The sequence below is a fragment of the Schistocerca americana genome, chromosome 4 (genome assembly GCF_021461395.2).
Source record: "Schistocerca americana isolate TAMUIC-IGC-003095 chromosome 4, iqSchAmer2.1, whole genome shotgun sequence".
Classification (NCBI taxonomy): domain Eukaryota; kingdom Metazoa; phylum Arthropoda; class Insecta; order Orthoptera; family Acrididae; genus Schistocerca; species Schistocerca americana.
The window spans coordinates 156,508,153-156,530,062 of NC_060122.1; positions in this window are offsets into that span (position 1 = coordinate 156,508,153).

The window sequence follows — 21,910 nt, forward strand, 5'->3', positions numbered from 1 at the left end:
CGACGGTGCCGTCCGGTCAGCGCGCTGGGGACCCATCTACTGGCTCGCCTCAGCCCCAGGTGTAACCGGCGCTGCCTTCCATTTTGCACCACGGCGACGCGCCGCCGCCGCCGCCGCCACCGCCGCCGCCCGCAGTGGACGCGTCGCTGCCACCGCCGGGCGCCTCCCTGGGTCACGCGCCGCCGATCGCTTCCCGTGACCAGCTGTCCTCCGACATGGAACTCTTGCCCCCTCCGAACCACATGGCGTCTTCGCCCGTCGGGTGCCCCGACCCGATGGAGGTCGACCCTTCGGCCCCTCCTGTCTCTCTAAGGGCGCGTACACCGCATGTTGGCGTGCACCCTGGACTAGGTTTTAAGGCGTTTCCTAGCTCCCCTCGGACCGAATGGCAGGGTGCGGGTGGCACAGCCTCGCCTGTTGTTAGGCTCCCCACCTCGTCGCATACGTCAACATGGGGTCCTCCCCACGGCGGGCGGAAGCCTTATAACACAACCGTACGCCGATTTGCGGGGGAGGAGTGTGGTGTCACCGCCAGACACCACACTTGCTAGGTGGTAGCCTTCAAATCGGCTGCGGTCCGTTAGTATACGTCGGACCCGCGTGTCGCCACTATCAGTGATTGCAGACCGAGCGCCGCCACACGCCAGGTCTAGAGAGACGTCCTAGCACTCGCCCCAGTTGTACAGCCGACTTTGCTAGCGATGGTTCACTGCCTACTTACGTTCTCATTTGCCGAGACAATAGTTAACATAGCCTTCAGCTATGTCATTTGCTACGACCTAGCAAGGCACCATTATCAATTGCTATTTATCTTGTGAAGCATGTACCGTCAGACCGATGTTCACCAATTATGGATTAAAGTTAAGTATTCCAGCAGCTATGTACCTTTTTTACGAGACTCAACTCCTTTAACTGTTCCAGACCTCACGCCAGCCTGCGTGAACTTAAACGCGTGACTTTCGGCTACCTTCTAGTGGCTTGCTGTCTTGCCAAGTCACAACAGGGTGAGCTCGAATTATTCCACCTAGTAGCAAGGTAGCAACCGCTTAACACACTCGGCTATCGCACGGGGTAATGATGTTAACACCTACATATTATTAATTTATTTTGTCACGCCTACGGCACAAATTCATTTCTCCGTTTTTCAGATTCCTGCAGAACGCAAACGTGAGGTTTGATTGGTTTGATTTGGTGGAAGAGACGAAATCGATATCACTGGATTAGGGAATGATGCGGAAGGAAGTCGGCCGTGCCCTGTCGAAGGAACCATCCCGCCATTTTCCTGAAGCGATTTAGGGAAATAACGGAAAACCTAAATCAGGAAGGCCGGAAGCGGGATTGAATCGTCGTCCTCCCGAACGCGAGTCCTGTGTGCTAACCACTGCGCCACCTCGCTCGGTAAACGTGAAGTAAATTGGCACTTATCTAGCTATACGAGTTGAAGTATTTACAGTGCTACAGAATATTTTTTATATAGAACGTATTAAAACTGAATATGACAAGTCATGTACTTACTTGTAGCCGGTTGCAGTTAATTCCTGTGACTCTGTATGGGTGTAGGTCGATTGTCTGCCCGGTCTTGTTTTCTGCTTCAAAGCCACGATTAACAAAGCAGTAATTCAACTAACTCACAAGAGCGTAACAGACAAAGGCTACTGTTGCAATAAGTGTCCCGAGGGACTGGTGCTCCCAAAGGGCGGCCGTGGGGGTAGCTGACGCCACGCACGCTACTACAAGTAAACAAATACTTCCTACTGTTCTTGTCCTGTAGTCTGTGGATGTATGGTTTTGACAGCAACAAAGATATATACAGGGTGTTTTTTCCACCGTATTTTAACTCTACGGATTGAATGATGAGAGGATACGAACAAAAAAGATCGAATAAACTTATGTCCGAAAATGCATAGTTTCCATGCTAGAGACCATTTATTCAATCATACACTGCTACAGAGACTACGGTCTAATAAGCTCTGTACCATGCAGCAACAGTTACAATACGTGTGGATAATGGTTTCCATATGCCACAACGCATGCGTGAATGCGCCGTAGCAGGTTGTGCGTCACCTGTTCAAAGCGGTCAGGTTGCATCCAAACAGTGTCAAAGACAGCGTGAATACGCTGCTCCAGTATCTCCACGTCTGGAATAGGCTCTGTGTACACGATACTTTTGAGATGGCACCATAACCAAAAATGGCAGGGGTTGAGATCCGGTGAATGAGCAGGCCATCCAACTGGACTCATTAGTCCGATCCATCGACCAGGGAAGACACGATTGAGATGCGTCCGGATGTTAGCTGGCAAGCGGACTGTAGCACCATCACACAGTAGCCACATAACCCTTCGAATCATCAGTGGCACTTCTTCCAGCAGGGGAGGCAAAGTCACCCGCAAGAAGCGCCGATAGTTCAGACCTGTTAGGAGACGTGGAAGGAGGACTGGTCCCAAAATACGGTCGCCAATTGTCCAGGTCCACACATTGCAGCTGCGTCAATGCTGAAGATTCCCTGTCACCTTATCATGAGGGTACCGCATACTATCCCACAGATGACTCTTATGATAGCTGAAGATACCACTCTGTGTAAAGGTGGCCTCACCTGTAAATATAGTCGATGACACAAATCCAAGAATCGTGGTTGCCTGGTGAAGAAACCAGCAAAAAAGCTGCTCCCGATGTGCAAAGTCTGTCGCCAGTAAGCCCTGTACACGCTGTAAGTGATAACGGTGGCAACAATTGTCATGGATGATGTTCCACACGGTCGTCTGTCTTACCCTGTACTAGCTGGCCAACTGTCTGGTACTGACAGGGCGGTCTCCTTCCACAGTGTTAATCATATTTTCCTCAAAGTCTGGTGTCCGAACACGTCGGGTACGTACTTCACGATTTCCGGCTTCTTGAAAAGACCCTTCGTCAGACAAACGGCGACCCCTATTGCAAACATTGAATGCTGGTTGCTGTCGGCGGGGACAGATCTCCTGATACAATCTTGCTGCCCGCCACCCGTTGCCATTTGCCTTTGCGCAAGTAAACATGAAGTCGACAAGCACTCTATTCGAATACGGAACCATCCTGTACGATGCAGTGCCACAGCCTCTATAAGGTGAGTCAGCAAGAGAAGTGAATCTGACACAACATTACCAGTAACTATGGCAGCAAAGGGCACTAGGGTGTGATGTATGAGGAACAGTACGACCTTCTAGGAGGAAACCATGCATGCTGATGCGTGGTACGGCGCGTATAAGATCGCAGTTTATGGAACAAATTATGATTGAATAAATGGTCTCTGGCATGGAAACCACGCATTTCGGTACCTAAGTCCATTAGACCTTTTTCGTTCCGTGTCCTCTCATCGATCAATCCCTAGAGTTTTTACACGGAGGAAAAAAATCAACCTGTGTGGTTGGGGAAGCCCTCTCCTGCTTCATTTCATGAGACGCATTTCTCCAATGAGAGATACGCATGTTCCCAATGCCTTTGTACGTCACAAAACTATTGTTGCATGTGAAAATAATTATTTAAAGCGTCTTAAGTAGAGACCGGATTATGCGCATTTGCATGTTGCATATGTATATGCATATTTGGCTCCTTTTCACTATTTATTGCATATTTTCACTAAAAACTAGTGATGATGCATATTTTCGGTCTATCTTCGCAATAGTTTAAAAATCTAGACGGGCGGGCTCTAGCTCTATCTCGTTTTGATGTCTCACAGAGTGACCGCGACATACAATTGCGTGCGATCGCTAACCGAGAAGCTACTGGCTATCGAACTGATTACTCAACTGGGACTGACGGACAGATGTAATGCCCCTGCCGTCCACGCCATCGCTTAATCCCCGCTCCTGTCATACCACTCGCGTCGGCAACAATTAAACTACGCAATTTGTTAGTCGCACGACCATTGTTTGAGTTTAGTTTTCTTTACTATTTGTACAAAGTTCAACGCCTTTACATGCTGTCCACAATTCCTCCCGACAAAAATGTCGTTTCGTGGATAGCTCATCATCCTGGAACATTTACATGTGACGAAAGTGTTTTAGATTGTCGAGTTTGCGAGAAAGCCGTTTCGCGTAAAAAAAAGTTTCAAGCATGCCAAGACAAGTCTCCACAACACAGGAATGCAAAAGAAAGGCCCACGGCGACAGTTTTTGTCAGTGGCAGTTAGCAGTAGCTGGGTTTCAACGGCCAAAGACAACCAAACAAAACGCTTTAACACTGATCTTTGTGAAGCATTCAATGCAAGTAATATTCCTCTTCAAAAACTTACAGACTCTATCCTCAAAGGTTTCTTGTGCAACAAATTGCTTAAATCAAAATACACCAGATGAATCAACATTGCGTAAAAATTATATACCAAAAATTTACCCTCATGTTCTGGAAGAAACAGTCAATGAACTCAAGGACAACACTATTTGGATTTCAGCTGACGCAAATACCGACACTTGTTGCCGCTACATCGGAAGTTTAGTTGTCGGTGCTTTAAAACAAGGGCCTTCTTCTTCCTACTTAATGGCCTGCAAAGAATTTGAAAAGACAACTTCTTCTACGATCGCCAGATTTGTGACTGAGGATACTAGAGAAATGTTTGCAGAATCTTCTGCAGATGAATGGGTGATGCGTTTCTCTCAGATGCGGCTCCATATATGATCGAAGCACGAAAAGCCTTCGAAGTGTTTTATCCCCATTTTATTCGTGTGAGGTGCTTGGCTCACGGAGCACATCGTCTTACTGAAAAAGAATGATCCACGTTTGGGAACGTAAATAAACTGATTCGTCCCCAAAGTAAGTATTTCTTAAGGCACCAGCTCGTATCAAGGCCTACAAAGAAAAACTGCCTCCCGAACCAGTGCTAAACTAGTTGGGGTACGTGGGTCGAAGCTGTGTTGTTTTAAAATGAACATTTCGAGGCCATCAAAGGCGTAGTAAGTAACGTCGATAGTGCAGCGCTTTGGCACTTTGTCAGCGCAAAAAAGTATTTAATGATTCCAGTATTAAAAAAAAAAAAACATTTATATGATTAGCACTCATTTTTGGCACATACCTGCGAGTATTTAAAAGCTTGAAACTCAAGGTTTGGCGTTGAACGAGTGTATTCAGTTAATGAATAAAATTAGGGTAGTGAACTCTTCCTCGTCGGAGGTATTCACGGGAAAACTTAAAACAAAAGTTTGAGAGCATTTTGGGCAATAACCCAGGTTTTGAACCCTTGGCCCAAATTTATAGTTTTATTAATGGGACGGGTGAACGTTTGCCAGAAACAATAAGTGCCAACATTGCACCCGAATTCAAATACTGCTCAGTTGCCTCCGTTGATGTAGAACAGCCCTTTTCTCACAAATCTTCTGAGTGATCGAAGAGACAATCTTACTACTGAACATTTGGAATGGTACCTATCGTTTATGTTTACAATAGTAGAAAAATGTAAACTAATTTGTAAACGGTACTTCCGTCCGATTGTACCAGGGCTATTCGGAAAGTAAGGTCCAATCGATCGCGAAATGGAAACCACAGTGAATATCGGATGAAGCTTTGCATAGGTGTGTTGCACAGTGACTGTAGTATACCCGTCAATCGCGTCACTTCACTCTTTTCAGTTCTGAGCGCACAGTGAACACTTAAAGATGCCTAGAAAGTAGTGTCTCCCTCCAAGTGTGAATGTGAGAGACTTGGCCTGCTTTCATGCAGCCCACACAATGTAACTGTCATGCATTCCTACTTCGTGACAATTCTAGGCCGCACACTACACGGGTAATGAGAACGCTCCTGCAGCGCTTTTGATGGGAAGTGTTTCACCACCCACTGTACAGCCCGGAATTGGCCCCCTCCGATTTTTGTCTCTGTTAACATGAATCGCTGGCTATGTAGACAACATTTTGGTACAGACAGCAAGTTGTAGATCAGCGTACACTGTAGATAATTCGCTGTAAATACAAGCGGGTGCCTCCTATGATTAGGGTATTTGAAATTTGGTACAGTGCTACGACAGATGTCAAAGTCTGAACAGTGACTATGTAGAGACGTAGCTGGAAGGTACAGCCAACTGTTCCAAATAAAACTTTTCTGGTTTTCACTGTGGTTTCCATTTCGCGACCGATCGGACCTTCATTTCCGAACAGCCCTCGCATTAATTAGACGTAAATATTGTAAAAAAAATTCCGGATCGTACGTTGCTTTTGAAATAAAATATTACGGAGCTCTTGTGCGTGCCCCTTCGCGTGCGACGTACAATCGCACTAAAAAGTATTGGCACACGTGCGTATTTATCGTTGAAAGTTACAAACGCCGCACCTTCCGGTACACAGCACATGCACGTGCTACCTCACATACCAGACATTACAGTTCTGCCGACCATTAACAAAGAAATGCAGTGTTAACGGCAAACATGTATCTCCTCTGCACACAAAAGGTATTGGCACAGAGCGTGGCTTCTCGGTGTATTGCTGGCTTTTCAGGTATCGGAACGCCATCTGCTGACGCAATAGATACTGCGCGTTGTTGACGGCCCAGTGCCTAGTATGTTGCTGTATTGCGCGATGTGGTCAGCATGGGGCCGAAGAAGAAGAAACATTCAGTAGCGTTGCGTGAGAGAGTGGTATTGCTCCGTTCACAAGGGAGAAGCTATGGACAAATCGCAGCAGAGGTGCCTACACCATGGTACGAGCCATCATTCATAAATATAAAGAGATTGGAACAACAGTGAATAAGTGTCGTCCTGGACGACCAAAAGTGCTTACAACCCGATAGCGTCGCCGTATCAGCGTACTTGCTCGGAAGGAACCTGTGAAACGTCCCCTTTGAAAAATTATACATGACTGTCCTTAAACTGACACACAATATTTTTAGCGCAACGCAATCTGACTTTCAGAAATCCCTACAAAAGAATGGCCCTGACTAACATTAACCTATACGTTTCACAAATCACTTACCTCACCAAAAATCTTCGTTCCCCGAACTACTGCAATAGAGCGAGCGCCACTACTGCCAGCTAAATAAAAGATTCAAACTACGGAAGGCACTAACTACTGATAGGCATAGTCAGCAAAATGAAAGATTTTAATAGAGAACAAACAATGTATTTACCTTAATAGTCATAATATATATAGCAGTTCATGACAAATTACAAAACTTCGCCATCTCTCTCCCCACATCCACCACTGCTGATGGCTCACCTCCAACTGCGCAACGCTACGCGCTGTTCACATCCAGCTGCCACTGCCCAACACTACAGTGGCAGACAACAATGCAAACTAGCCACAGACTGCACACAGCACAGCCAGAGCGCTACGTAACGTTGCCAATAAGAAAACATAAACAGCCTACTTACACCTGCTACAAGTGCAGCAACTATTTCTGAGGTTGTTTAGGCAACGTCCGACAAGACGTTTAGTTTCCAAACTATACGAAATGTGTTGAATGAGGCTGACATGCATGGACGTTCACCCAGGGAAAAGCCATACATATCGGAAATTAACCGGTAGAAACGCCTGCAGTTTGCCAAGGACGACATCAGCAAGCCGATGGAGTTTTGGAACACTGTGATATTTAGCGACGAATCGAAGTTCAATGTGTTCGGAGTTGATGCAAGAAAGAAAGTTTGGCACAAGTCGAATACGCACCTCAACATCAAACACATGCATCCCACAGTGAAACACAGTGGGGGCGGTATCATGGCCTGGAGCTGTATGGCGGCGTCCGGCGTTGGAAATCTAGCTGTAATCCACGATACAATGTACACTACTGGAAATGGAAAAAAGAACACATTGACACCGGTGTGTCAGACCCACCATACTTGCTCCGGACACTGCGAGAGGGCTGTTCAAGCAATGATCACACGCACGGCACAGCGGACACACCAGGAACCACGGTGTTTGCCGTGGAATGGCGCTAGGTGCGCAGCATTTGTGCACCGCCGCCGTCAGTGTCAGCCAGTTTGCCGTGGCATACGGAGCTCCATCGCAGTCTTTAACACTGGTAGCATGCCGCGACAGCGTGGACGTGAACCGTATGTGCAGTTGACGGACTTTGTGCGAGGGCGTATAGTGGGCATGCGGGAGGCCGGGTGGACGTACCACCGAATTGCTCAACAAGTGGGGCGTGAGGTCTCCACAGTACATCGATGTTGTCGCCAGTGGTCGGCGGAAGGTGCACGTGCCCGTCGACCTGGGACCGGACCGCAGCGACGCACGGATGCACGCCAAGACCGTAGGATCCTACGCAGTGCCGTAGGGGACCGCACCGCCACTTCCCAGCAAATTAGGGACACTTTTGCTCCTGGGGTATCGGCGAGGACCATTCGCAACCGTCTCCATGAAGCTGGGCTACGGTCCCGCACACCGTTAGGCCGTCTTCCGCTCACGCCCCAACATCGTGCAGCCCGCCTCCAGTGGTGTCGTGACAGGCGTGAATGGTGGGACGAATGGACACGTGTCGTCTTCAGCGATGAGAGTCGCTTCTGCCTTGCTGCCAATGATGGTCGTATGCGTGTTTGGCGCCGTGCAGGTGAGCGCCACAATCAGGACTGCATACGACCGAGGCACACAGGGCCAACACCCGGCATCATGGTGTGGGGAGCGATCTCCTACACTGGCCGTACACCACTGGTGATCGTCGAGGGGACACTGAATAGTGCACGGTACATCCAAACCGTCATCGAACCCATCGTTCTACCATTCCTAGACCGGCAAGGGAACTTGCTGTTCCAACAGGACAATGCACGTTCGCATGTATCCCGTGCCACCCAACGTGCTCTAGAAGGTGTAAGTCAACTACCGTGGCCAGCAAGATCTCCGGATCTGTCCCCGATTGAGCATGTTTGGGACTGGATGAAGCGTCGTCTCACGCGGTCTGCACGTCCAGCACGAACGCTGGTCCAACTGAGGCGCCAGGTGGAAATGGCATGGCAAGCCGTTCCACAGGACTACATCCAGCATCTCTACGATCGTCTCCATGGGAGAATAGCAGCCTGCATTGCTGCGAAAGGTGGATATACACTGTACTAGTGCCGACATTGTGCATGCTCTGTTGCCTGTGTCTATGTGCCTGTGGTTCTGTCAGTGTGATCATGTGATGTATCTGACCCCAGGAATGTGTCAATAAAGTTTCACCTTCCTGGGACAATGAATTCACGGTGTTCTTATTTCAATTTCCAGGAGTGTAGTTGCTGCAGCTTCGAAATGCTTGAAACAGTCAATGACATCACTTTTCCCACCAAAAAGTGCACTGGTATCGTTCATATTGCAATTAGAAACTCCAGAAAAATGAAATAAAAAATTTACGTCCGTGAAATAAACCTCTGGCACTCTTCCAAGCTCTCAACATCGTAAGAAAATTACTTTCTCGACGAGAAAGTTTAGGTGTACGCATCCCCCAGTGTTCCCCCTGAAAAACAGCACTGATTATGTGTATCTGTTGTGTTTATTAAACTTACCCGAAGACTCTACGAACTTAAGCACCGATCCAATATTTGCTAAACTCGCAAGTGAAAACTGTTGTACAGTGGTTCCGCCCACGCCTTACATCTCGCCAACAGAGTGTAATGATTGAAACAACGTGGTCGCAGTGGAAGGGAATAGTATCAGGGGTACCACAAGGATCGTTACTCTTCTCACTATAAGTGTATGATGTGTGAAAGATGCTCTCCCACTGCAAACTCACCTGTACACTTACGAAATTCAGTTATACCTGAGTGCAAGTCCAACAAACGGGTACACACACCCATCCAGCATGTAAATATCGATTTACTTGCGCTATCAGTGCGACCGCAAAGCATGGGGTTTGAAACTTAAACCATCAAAACCGCAAGCAATCTTAGTTGCTGTCAAAACACTTGGGAATTGTGGGTTTTTTCTATGAGACACTGTCACAGGCTATCTTGCAGACGTGTGTCTTCCTGCAAGGTACATTCAAATTTCACAAGCTGTCACTGTGCTGAAACTTTCCCAGTGTTCCTTTTTCTTTACATCACAGCATCGATTAGGTGACGAAACACTTGTAAAAGGAAGAATCCTGATGTCTTAACGGTCGACGAACAGGCCGTTAACAAGTGAGTCTGTGACACTCACGTCATTTATTCGTACTGTAACATCTACATTCAGTAACTTCTTAGACTTAAGGTGTATGTAAATTATTTTTTCTCAGTCTCTAATTTAATATAATCAGGAAGAGCGATGGCTTGCTGAAAAGTGATATCTCCAAATTTTTCGTGTTGATACTCTTTAAAGTCTTTTAAACCAAACTTTATTAACATTCTACATTTTTATTCTTCATGTCTACGTATTCATTTCTCAGCATAGTCACGCTGGTGATGAACACGTGTTTCCCAACGAGAGACCAGTTTGTTGATGGCGTCGCTGTAGAACGTTAGATTTTGTTGGCGGAGCCGCAACCTCATCTCTGCCTGCACTGCTTCATAACTATCAAAGTGAAGTTCTTGAATACGTTCTCTAAGTTTTGGAAACAGATTAAAAACAGATGTGACCGTGTCGGGATTGTACCTAGGATCATGGATGACAGTCAACCGAAAGCGTCGGATTGTTTAAGAAGACGCAGAGTTCGTGTGTAATCTGGCATCGTCATGCTAAAGGAGAGTGTGCTCCTGTGTGGACGAACTCCTGGAATTCAAAACTCATTTACCTCAAAGTTTCTCACGCACCGCCATAGTTACGTCACACACCGCTATGTTACATGCTACAATTCGGAGCCCTCTATCGGCAAAGGGCTGCAGAATTGAAGACTTTATGTCTAAAGATTCAGAATGTTAATGAGGTTAGATATACTTAAAAAGCTTTAAGAACTGTCACATAAAAAATTCGGAAGTATTACTTTTCAGCACGTCCTTCTAATTTACAACTGGCTTATCTGAAGCTATGTCATTTCATGTTCTGAATCGTAACATACGTAACGGTATACAACAGAGAAGCTAGAGGGAAGTCCCCTCCACAATGAAAAGATTTGGCGAGAATGAAAAGATGGAGTGATACGAAGAGGCGCGGGAAGTCTTTGTGCCAATGACGCTTAGTGGCTAGCTCTCGACGAGTCAAATTCCCGTATGATAAACGAGGAAAAGACTTCTGCAAAAGTTGAGTAATTATGACCCGGATGTGGAATGTTTGTGGCCGGTGTATCACGGTATTTATTGGACTGCTCTGAAATTTGCATTTACGTAGCTAAGAAAATATTTTATAGAGTATGTTGCACCAAGAGCCTTTACTGCATCATACGTCTTTGTTCTACCGCCAGAGGATCGCCACTGCATCCACTATCAGGCAAATTGATGTTTAATATTGTAAATTCAAGGATAGACAAGTTTTTACGGAAGTATTACGGTAATAAATGATTAACATTGTTTCAAGAACCGTATTTTATCCTAAGCCATTCATCTTGATAGGATCCTGAGCCTTTAGAGAAACGTTCCGAATTTTTCCTTCTCGGATAAAGTGGAAGTGCTTCAATGAATAATTTAAAAAATTAAAACAATTACTAAATTATGTGAAGTAATAGAATGTGATTTCGCATATAGTCTTATGAATATAATGGTGATTAAATTTCTTAAGTTCGGTCTACATTAAAATCACATTTAATTACAATTTCTTTTTGAAGTGAAACTTTCAAAAATTATTAAAATTACTTCTTATAACGTGTAACTGACCACGGAACAGTGATTACGGAAACAAGGTTTAGGTTTGTAAGTGTCTGACGGCCAACAGCACTCACACAGGCATAACAGATTTGTAAATAATGATTTTGTGTGCACATTCCTATTATGTATGTTATTACTGTTGTTTGTTATTGACAGAATTAATTAAGAAATGTTTTCTGAGACAGAACAGTTTTAGACTCTCCCATCCCCAAGTTGCAGTCAGTTAATCAGCAAGCCACAGTGCAGATTCATGCAAAACCTATTGTCGAACTGTTTATGTTTTTAAAATCATACGTTACTTTAATTAAGCTGTAACAGATTCGGGAACCCGATGTACAACTCATGTTCTGTGCAACGCAAAGCTTGACGTACAGGCTATGAAAACTATGAGTGTTCATGTTAGTTAAAATAACAGGTTGGCAAGTGTATCAGAATTACTGTACTTCAGGAGCGAAGCTTTAAGGCTAGCATATGTCCAAATTTTCAGCAGTTTTCCCTTGTCCAGTGGTATATTATAATCAACATTATTCTTTATTCACTAAGGCAAGCAGGGTAATTTGGTGTGAAGTTGTTAGTTGCCACTAAAATAGAACAGATATAAACTCTACACATGATCAGTTGTTTTACTAAAATAAGGTCCATTCAAAAAATTCCGGAACTTTGTCCACAAAGTTTTTCTGTCCTTACCTTTTACTTATTACACATGGTCTTCGAAATACTTTCTTCCACGTTTGATACACTGCTTGCAACGCCCGTTTCCACTTCCGGAAATAATCATGGTACGCCTTTTGCTGGATCGCACGAAGCGCCGTCTGCGAATTTCCTTTCGTCCTTCGTCCTTTCAGCTTCTCCTCATCATGAGCGGTATTGACGCATCAGCCGTGAGGCCAACTTGGCGGCTATAGGATGCATTCCAAGATTCTGTGTCAGGATTTCATGACATGATCCAACTGAAATGTTAAATCCTTCTGCAATCTCTCGGACAGCCAGTCTTCGATGGGGACGCACAATGTCGTCGACGTTCCCTACATGAACATTGTCGGTAGATGTCGAAGGGCGTCCTGAACGAGAGTCATCCATAACTTCCTTCCGACCGTTTTTAAACCGTGTGAACATCGTAACGACGAGTAGAGAGTAAGCGCTGATCAGCGTAGGCTTCCCCCGTCATTTGGTGTGTCTCTGTAAAGGTTTTCTTGAGTTTCACGCGAAATTTAACGCAGACACATTGCTCCTCTATCTCTGGCATCTCTAAATTCGGAAACCATGCGACAGAACGTTCTAACCAATACAGCACTGAACAATAACTCATAGACATGCGACAACGACAATGGAACTTCAGCCAGTTACACATTAAACACGGGCGTGTGCAGGGATGACAACCGCATTTCGCTCTAACACACCATTGGCGTGAAATTACTAATGTTCCGGAATCTTTTTAACACACCTCGTACATACTAAAGTGTGCTCTGCTTTCGTGTCCAATTACCAAAAACACGTTGCTGTTGGGAGTGACGTAATCTTCAGCAGTTGGTTTACTTCGTTTACTATTTTCTTTTTTGGGGAATTTCAAAGGGACCAAACTGCTGAGGCCATCGATCTCTAGACTTACACACAACTTAAACTAACTTACGCTAAGAACAACACACACACCCATGCCCAAGGGAGGACTCGAACCTCGTTTACTATTCATTTACTGAAAATTAATTTTGCCTAATTAGGCTGGCGACCGTATTTTTTTGCATGAGAACAGCTTTTCTTTCAAACAACACTGGTTCGACTCCCGCTCGAATAATTCCTGCAGCCTTTCATTACGTAAAACCTTCACTTGAAGAATTTCAGTCTGACTACTTTGTGCTAACTCACACGATCACGCTCAACTAAAAATTCTAGTAAAGGAGTAGCGTTGTTGGGTAGATTTCTTATTGTATTAACCGCTAGAGTGTGAAGTAGGCTGTTTAGGATTTTTGTTCGTAACGCCACGTAGCGCTTTGTATGAAAATCACTGACTGTGCTGTGTGCAATATGTGGCTGGTTGGCATTGTTGGAATATTCGCTATTGTAGTGTTGGGCAGTTGGATGTGAACAGCGCGAAGCGTTGCGCGGTTGGAGGTGAGCCGCCAGCGGTGGTTGATGTGGAAAGAGAGACGTCAGAGTTTTGAGAACGGACGATCTGGACGTGTGTCTGCCAGCAAAAGGAAATTTGTAAAGATCGATGTCGTAAATTGATAGATATATATATGATGACTTTTGAACATTATTAAGGTAAATACATTGTTTGTTCTCTATCAAAATCTTTCCTTTACTAACTATGCCTATCAGTAGTTCGTGCCATCAGTAGTTAGAATCTTTTGTTTAGCTGGCAGTATTGGCGCTCGCTGTATTGCAGTACCGCAAAACCGTGCGATTAGTAGACGAATGGACGTGCCTCTCCAATGGGAACCGAAAACATTTGATCCAGTAAAACACGTCTTATATATTCCATACGACACTGGTGACGGCATGTGCGTCACATGACAGAAATATGTTGTCGACCCACCTAACTTGCACACTTGACGAATGGGTAAAAAGATTCTTCTACCTTGCCCGATTTAGGTTTTCTTGTGGATGTGATAATCACTCCCAAAAAAGTGATGAAAACATAAGAGTGTGTCACATAAATTGCAACAAATGAATGCAACAGTTTCACACTCGCACAGTTTCCTCTGTGCTCTCTCAAAACATATGTTTTTAACGTTTTCAAATTTTTCCGTGTGTAGAGCGTCAAATCATGTATATGTCCAAGGAAATCTGAACATGTCCTGGAATTTTGGAAAGCGAAGTTGATTATGTTTGAGTGGCTGAACTCTGATAATTGTCTGAAAATAAAAATTTTCACTCAATGGAAGACTTGAACCAAGGACCTCTCGTTCCGCAGCTGCTCACGCTAACCACGGGAGAACGGCGCTCCTGAGCTCGCATCTTTCTAAAAGTTACTTATCTCACACATGGACTACTCAGTTTGTATATTTTGATTATTTTTTCATAGTTACACACAACTTCTTCCTGTTTTCTCTATTGATCTGTGTTCAGTTTTTCAAGGCCTATCCACTGTGCCAACTTATAACTAAATCTGAGGGGAGTGCGGTGGGGAGGTTCCCTTGTGAGTAACTAAGTTTTTTGTGAGCTAAGTGATTCATGAAAAGTATAGGTTATTGTTAGTCAGGGCCATTCTTTTGTAGGGATTATTGAATGTCGGACTCCGTTGCGCTAAAAATACTGTGTGTCAGTTTAGTGATGATCAGAATAAGTAAAGAGAAAACTGTCTGAGTACGTTGAGTTTTGCTCAGCTGTTTGAAAATCTAATAGCGTAAGAGTTTTTCCAGCGCTAGCATTCCTTACATTCAAAGGGGAAGTTTCAAGTGTTCTAAGTGCTGCTAGTTGTCTGAGAGGGGAACAGTGATGTCCCTGGTTTTCTTCATTTCCTCCATCAACTACACAGCAGGCGTTACAATGCGAAATGTGTGCTGCATGTCTGATTCCTAACTGTGAGGACTCGTACCAAAGAGCACACCATAAAGTATTAGGATACCTTCCATTGCTTTTATCTAAGGCCAGCACACAGCGTCGCAGCAAAGTGGTTCCGATAAAAAACTTATAAGAGCGTTCCGGCCGGCCGAGGGCCGCATCAAACGGTATTTTATTAATATCGTGTTATGGCTGGACGCCGGCATAACATGGGGGGGTTGGCCGGCAGATGAAACGCTGCGCTGTGGCGCTGTTATGAATTGCTAAGACTGTGTTGTTACACGTAACACGCCACCGCCGCTGCTGCGACGCGACTCTGCACAGCACTCGCACGTGGTTAGCGTGGTACCGCTCTGAGTGGAAATGTGCTCTGGCGGTTCGTTTTTAAGTAACTGTGTTTCCGAAATGGCCTTGCGTAAGTTTAGCGTCAGCTGTTATATCGTCTCGAAAAGCACCGCCAGATTTTCCAGCTGGATTTCTCACAGCTGCCTCGGTGAATGTTTCAAGCGCTGTACAGGCAAATGAGAGAAATACTGGAAATTTCCCCACCTCCCATTCTTTAATGAACCTGACTCCCATGTATAAAACGGCGTGTAGCGTCTGTTTACTTTACAAACGAATTAAACATTTGGCGTTAAGCGTTTACATCTTTTATGGCTGAAGAAGCAAAATCCTAATCACCTAGTTTCTACTAGTTTCACATTATTCACCCACACAAAACAAAGAACGTCCGAACAGACCTTTAAGGTCAAATTGTACCCGCCGCCATGTCATTCTCAGCCCTTAGGCGTCACCGGATGCCGATACAGAGGAACATGTGGTCAACAAACCGGTCTCCATGCCGCTAACAGTTTCCGTGACCGGTACCGCTATTTCTCAATAAGGTAGCAACTCAATTGGCCTCACAACAGCTGAGTGCACCCCTCTTGCCAACACCACTCGGCAGACCCGGATGATGACCCATCCAAGTGCTAGCCAAACCGGACAGCACTTAACTTCGGTGATCAGACAGGAACCGCTGATACCACAGCGGGAAGGGCGTTGGCATTATTCACCTACAGGATAATGAAAAAGTCCAAACCAAAGCTGTTTACAAGCGTTGTTCTATGTCGCTAAGTGCTCTCTGTATCAAACACTGGATGGGTGTTGTATAGGTAATTTGTGGTCCGTTTTAATAAAATCTAGTTTTGCTCGCATCTCAATGTGTAAGACATTACTCGTCCTGAACTATTAGTCGTACAACGATATAAGTTTACACGTACATTCAGTGGTATATGTAGTCATTGTCTGCAAATTGTGTTGCAAATAGAGCTAGTTGTAAAGAAGTAACAAATTACATCGTCATACGTCATGCTGAAATCTTATTACATGAACAGAGAAAATGTAGTAAATCATAAACATTTTTTTCTTTTAGTGTTTTAGTGTCTGAGAAAAAATGTTTTTTTGGAACTCGTCAACTGCTCTCATTCTCAAATACTTGATGAATGTAGTCTGAGTAAATTGCGTATTATACACACATCAAAAAAAGTTTTGCATCTCCTCAGTTCCGTGAGTTCCGGAACCTGTACGGAAAACTGGAATAGCGATCAACATAAACATCACTTCCGCCATTTTTATTGCTCATAAAAACCACACATTGCATGTTGTACCACCATACAGCGAGATCTTCAGCGGTGGTGGTCCAGATTGTTGTACACAACGGCACCTCTAATACCCAGTAGCACGTCCTTTTGCATTGATGCATGCCTGTATTCGTCGTGGCATACTATCCACAAGTTGATCAAGTCGCTACTGATCCAGATTGACCCACTCCTCAACGGCGATTCGGCGTAGATCCTTCAGAGTAGTTGGTGGGTCACGTCGCCCATAAACAGCCCTTTTCAGTCTATCTCAGGCATGTTCGATAGGGTTCACGTCTGGAGAACATGCTGGCCACTCTAGTCGAGTGATGTCGTTATCCTGAAGGAAGTCATTCACGAGATGTGCAAGATGGGGGCGCGAATTGTCGTCCATGAAGACGAATGCCTCGCTCAAAATACTGCCGATATGGTTGCACTATCGCTCGGAGGATGGCATTCACGCATCGTACAGCCGTTACAGCGCCCTCCATGACCACCAGCGGCATATTTCGGCCCACATAATGCCACCTGAAAACAGCAGGATACCTCAACGTTGCTGCACTCGATGGACAGTTTGTCTAAGGCGTTCAGTCTGACCGAGTTGCCCCGAAACACGTCTCTGACGATTGTCTGGTTGAAGGCATATGCGACAGTCATCGATGAAGAGAACGTGATGCCAATCCTGAGCGGTCCATTCGGCATGTTGTTGGGCCCATCTCTACCGCGCTGTATGGTGTCGTGGTTGGAAAGATGGGCCTCGCCAGGGACGTTGGGTGTGACGTTGCGCATCATTCAACTTAGTACGTAGAGTTTGAGTCGTAACACGACGACCTGTGGCTGCGCGAAAAGCATTATTCAACATCGTGGCGTTGCTGTAAAGGTTCCTCCAAGCCATAATCCGTAGGTAGCGGTTATCCAATGCAGTAATAGCCCTTGGACGGCCTGAGCGAGGAATGTTATCGACAGTTCCTGTCTCCCTGTATCTCCTCCATATCCGAACAACGTCGCTTTGGTTCACTCCGAGATCCCTTGTTGAGAGTCCTTCCTGGCACAAAGTAACAACGCGGACGCGATCGAACCGCGGTATTGGCCGTGTAGGCATGCTTGAACTACAGACAAAACGAGCCATCTACCTCCTTCCTCGTGGAACGACTGGAACTGATCGGCTGTAGGACCCCCACTGTCTAATAGGAGCTGCTCATGTATGGTTGTTCACATCTTTGGGCCAGTTTAGTGACATCTCTGAATAGTTAAAGGGACTGAGTCTGTAATAAAATATTCACAGTCAACGTCTATCTGCAGGAGTTCTGGGAACTCGGGTGTTGCAAAACTTTATTTGATATGTGTACCTCTGAATGGGCAGATTATAACAGTATTTTAGATTTTTGAACTGTATCATTAATTATATGAAATATTGAAAATTCAAGACTTATTGACTGTACAAGCTGCTAGAACTACAACCTGCAAATCCGACTGTGCACCGATTCAGTCACATAGTAGTAAGACTATCTAGACTGTGTGTCTCTGGTCTTTTTAGTCCAATTCTCTCCTCTCCTTGTTCCACCTCACATGTCTTCCTATTCAACCGATTTTTGTTGTCATTCTTCTGACGGCCTTATTGAGCCCCTCTTCTTTCAGATGACCACTCAAAATCAACTCTTCCTTTTTTTTTTTTACTGGTATCACGCGGCCCGCCACGAATTCTTCTCCTGTGCCAACCTTTGCATCGAAGAGCAGCTGTTGCAACCTACGTCCTCAATTATTTGCTGGAAGTATTGTAGTCTCTGTATTCCTCTACAGTTTTTACCTTCTACAGCGCAGTGGTTAGCACACTGGACTCGCATTCGGGAGGACGACGGTTCAATCCCGTCTCCGGCCATCCTGATTTAGGTTTTCCGTGATTTCCCTAAATCGCTTCAGGCAAATGCCGGGATGGTTCCTTTGAAAGGGCACGGCCGATTTCCTTCCCCATCCTTCCCTCACCCGTGCTTGCGCTCCGTCTCTAATGACCTCGTTGTCGACGGGACGTTAAACAATAATCTCCTCCTCCTCCTCCTACAGCCCCCTTTAATACCACGGAAGTCATTCAGTGATGTCCTGATAGATGTCCTGTCACCCTTATCCCTCTTCGTGTCAGTGTTTTCCAAGTATTCCTTTCCTCGCTGATTCTGCAGAGAGCGTCCTCATTGTTTAACTTTCAAGCCCACCCAATTTTCAACTTTCCTCTGTAGCACCACATCCCAAATGTTTATACTCCTCTGTTTCGAGTTTCCCACAGTCCATGTTTCACTATCACACAAAGCTGTGCTCCAAACCTACATTCTCACAAATTTCTTACACAAATTAAGGCCCATGTATGATACTAGTAGACTTCTCTTGGACGGGAATGCCCTTTTCGTAGTTGCTGGTCTGGTTTTTCTATCCTTGCATCGAGTTATTTTGCTATCTAAGTAGCAGAATTCCTTAACTTCTTCTACTTCGTGATGCCCAATGTTAAGTTTCCAGCTCTTCTCATTTCTGCTACTTCTAATTACTTCCGTATTTCTTCGTTTTACTGTTAATCCATAATTTGTGTTTATCAGACTATTCATTCTATTCAATAGACCCTGTAACTCTTTTTCACTTTTACTGAGGACAATAATATCGTTAGCAAATCTTATCAATATTATGCTTTCTTCTTGAATTTTAATCCCACTGTTGGATCATTCTTTTATTTCCGTCGTTGCTTCTTCGGTGTATGGACTGAACTGTAGGAGAGAAAGACTACATTCCTGTTTTACAACCTTTTCAATCCGAACACTTCGTTTTTGGTCATCCAGTCTTATTGTTCCCTCTTGGTTCTTGTGCACAATGTGCAATACTCGTCTTTCCCTATACCTTATCCATTCCTTCTCAGAGTTTCGAACATCTTGCACTATTTGACATTGTCGAACGTATTTTAGAGGTCGAAAAATCCTGTGAATATGTCTTGATTTTTCTTCAGTCTCGCTTTCATTATCAGCAGCAACGTCAGAACAAACTCCCTCTCCTAAGGCCAAACTGATGGTCATCTAACACATCCTCAGTGTTCCTTTTCATTCTTCTGTATATTATTCTTGTGAGCAATTTTGATGCATGAGCTATTAATTTTATTGTGCGATAATTCTCGCACTTGTCGGCTTTCTCTATTCTCGCAATTGTGAGGATGATGTTTTTTCCGAAGGTATGGTGGATTATCTCCAGTCTCACATATTCTACATATACGCGTGAATAGTTGTTTTGTTGCCACTTCTCACAATCATTTTAGAAATTCCGATGGAACGTTATCTATCCCTTCTGCACTATTTGATACTAAGTCGTCCAAAGTTCGTTTAGATTGTAATCCTAATACTGGATCCCCTATCTCTTCCGTCTCCTATTTATTCTTCCATCACGTCATCAAGCCCCTCATAGAGACCTTAGTGTGCCCTTTCCCCTGTCAGCTCTCTCCCCTGCATTTAACAATGGAATTACCGTTGCACTCTTAATGTTAGCAACCTTTCTTTCAATTTCACGGTAGGTTGTTTCGACTTCTATATGTGCTGCGCGTCAGTCCTTCCGACAACTATTTCTTTTTCGATTTCTTCCTATTTTAATGTATCCATGCCGCCATAGCTTCCCCCAAATTCCTATTTATTTAGGAAAATGTCTATTACTTCTGTGTCCCTGCACATTTTTATATTTCCTTCTTTCGGCGATCAGCTGAAATTTCTTCTGTTACCCACGGTTTCCTCGCAGTTTCCTTCCTTGTATCTACGTTTTCCTCTCCAACTTCTGTGATTGTCCTTTTACAGATGTCCATTTCTCTTCAACCGAACTGCCTACTGAGCTATTCATTTGCGCACTATCTATAGCCTCCGAGAACGACAAGCGTATCCTATCATTCCAGTTGTGTCACTGAACTATTTGCAGTAACTCACTCTCTGGCTCACTTTCCTACTCCGTTAGTCTATTTTCTGCTGCTATTTATATTACCCTGTACTCATTTGACCAGAAATCCTTTTTTCCATTTCAATTCACTGACTCCCACTATGTCTAGGCTGAGCATTGGCATTTCTCTTTTTTTAGATTTTCTAGGTTTCCCGAGGACATGCAGCTTTACTGTATGATTAAATGATGATGGCATCCTCTTGGGTAAAATATTCCGGAGATAAAATAGTCCCCCATTCGGATCTCCGGGCGGGGACTACTCAAGAGGACGTCGTTATCAGGAGAAAGAAAACTGGCGTTCTACGGATCGGAGCGTGGAATGTCAGATCTCTTAATCGGGCAGGTAGGTTAGAAAATTTAAAAAGGGAAATGGATAGGTTAAAGTTGGATATAGTGGGAATTAGTGAAGTTCGGTGGCGGGAGGGACAAGACTTCTGGTCAGGTGATTACAGGGTTATAAATACAAAATCAAATAGGGGTAATGCAGGGGTAGGTTTAATAATGAATAAAAAAAATAGGAGTGAGAGTTAGCTACTACAAACAGCACAGTGAACGCATTATTGTTGCCAAGATAGACACAAAGCCCATGCCTACTACAGTAGTACAAGTTTATATGCCAACTAGCTCTGCAGATGATGAAGAAATTGATGAAATGTATGACGAGATAAAAGAAATTATTCAGGTAGTGAAGGGAGACGAAAATTCAATAGTCATGGGTGACTGGAATTCGTCAGTAGGAAAAGGGAGAGAAGGAAACATAGTAGGTGAATATGGATTGGGTGGAAGAAATGAAAGAGGAAGCCGCCTTGTACAATATTGCACAGAGCATAACTTAATCATAGCTAACACTTGGTTCAAGAATCATAAAAGAAGGGTGTGTGCCTGGAAGATCCTGGAGATACTAAAAGGTATCAGATAGATTATATAATGGTAAGACAGAGATTTAGGAACCAGGTTTTAAATTGTAAGACATTTCCAGGGGCAGATGTGGATTCTGACCACAATCTATTGGTTATGAACCGCAGATTGAAACTGAAGAAACTGAAAAAAGGTGGGAATTTAAGGAGATGGGACCTGGATAAACTGAAAGAACCAGAGGTTGTACAGAGTTTCAGGGAGAGCATTAGCGAACAATTGACAGGAATGGGGGAAAGAAATACAGTAGAAGAAGAATGGGTAGCTCTGAGGGATGAAGTAGAGAAG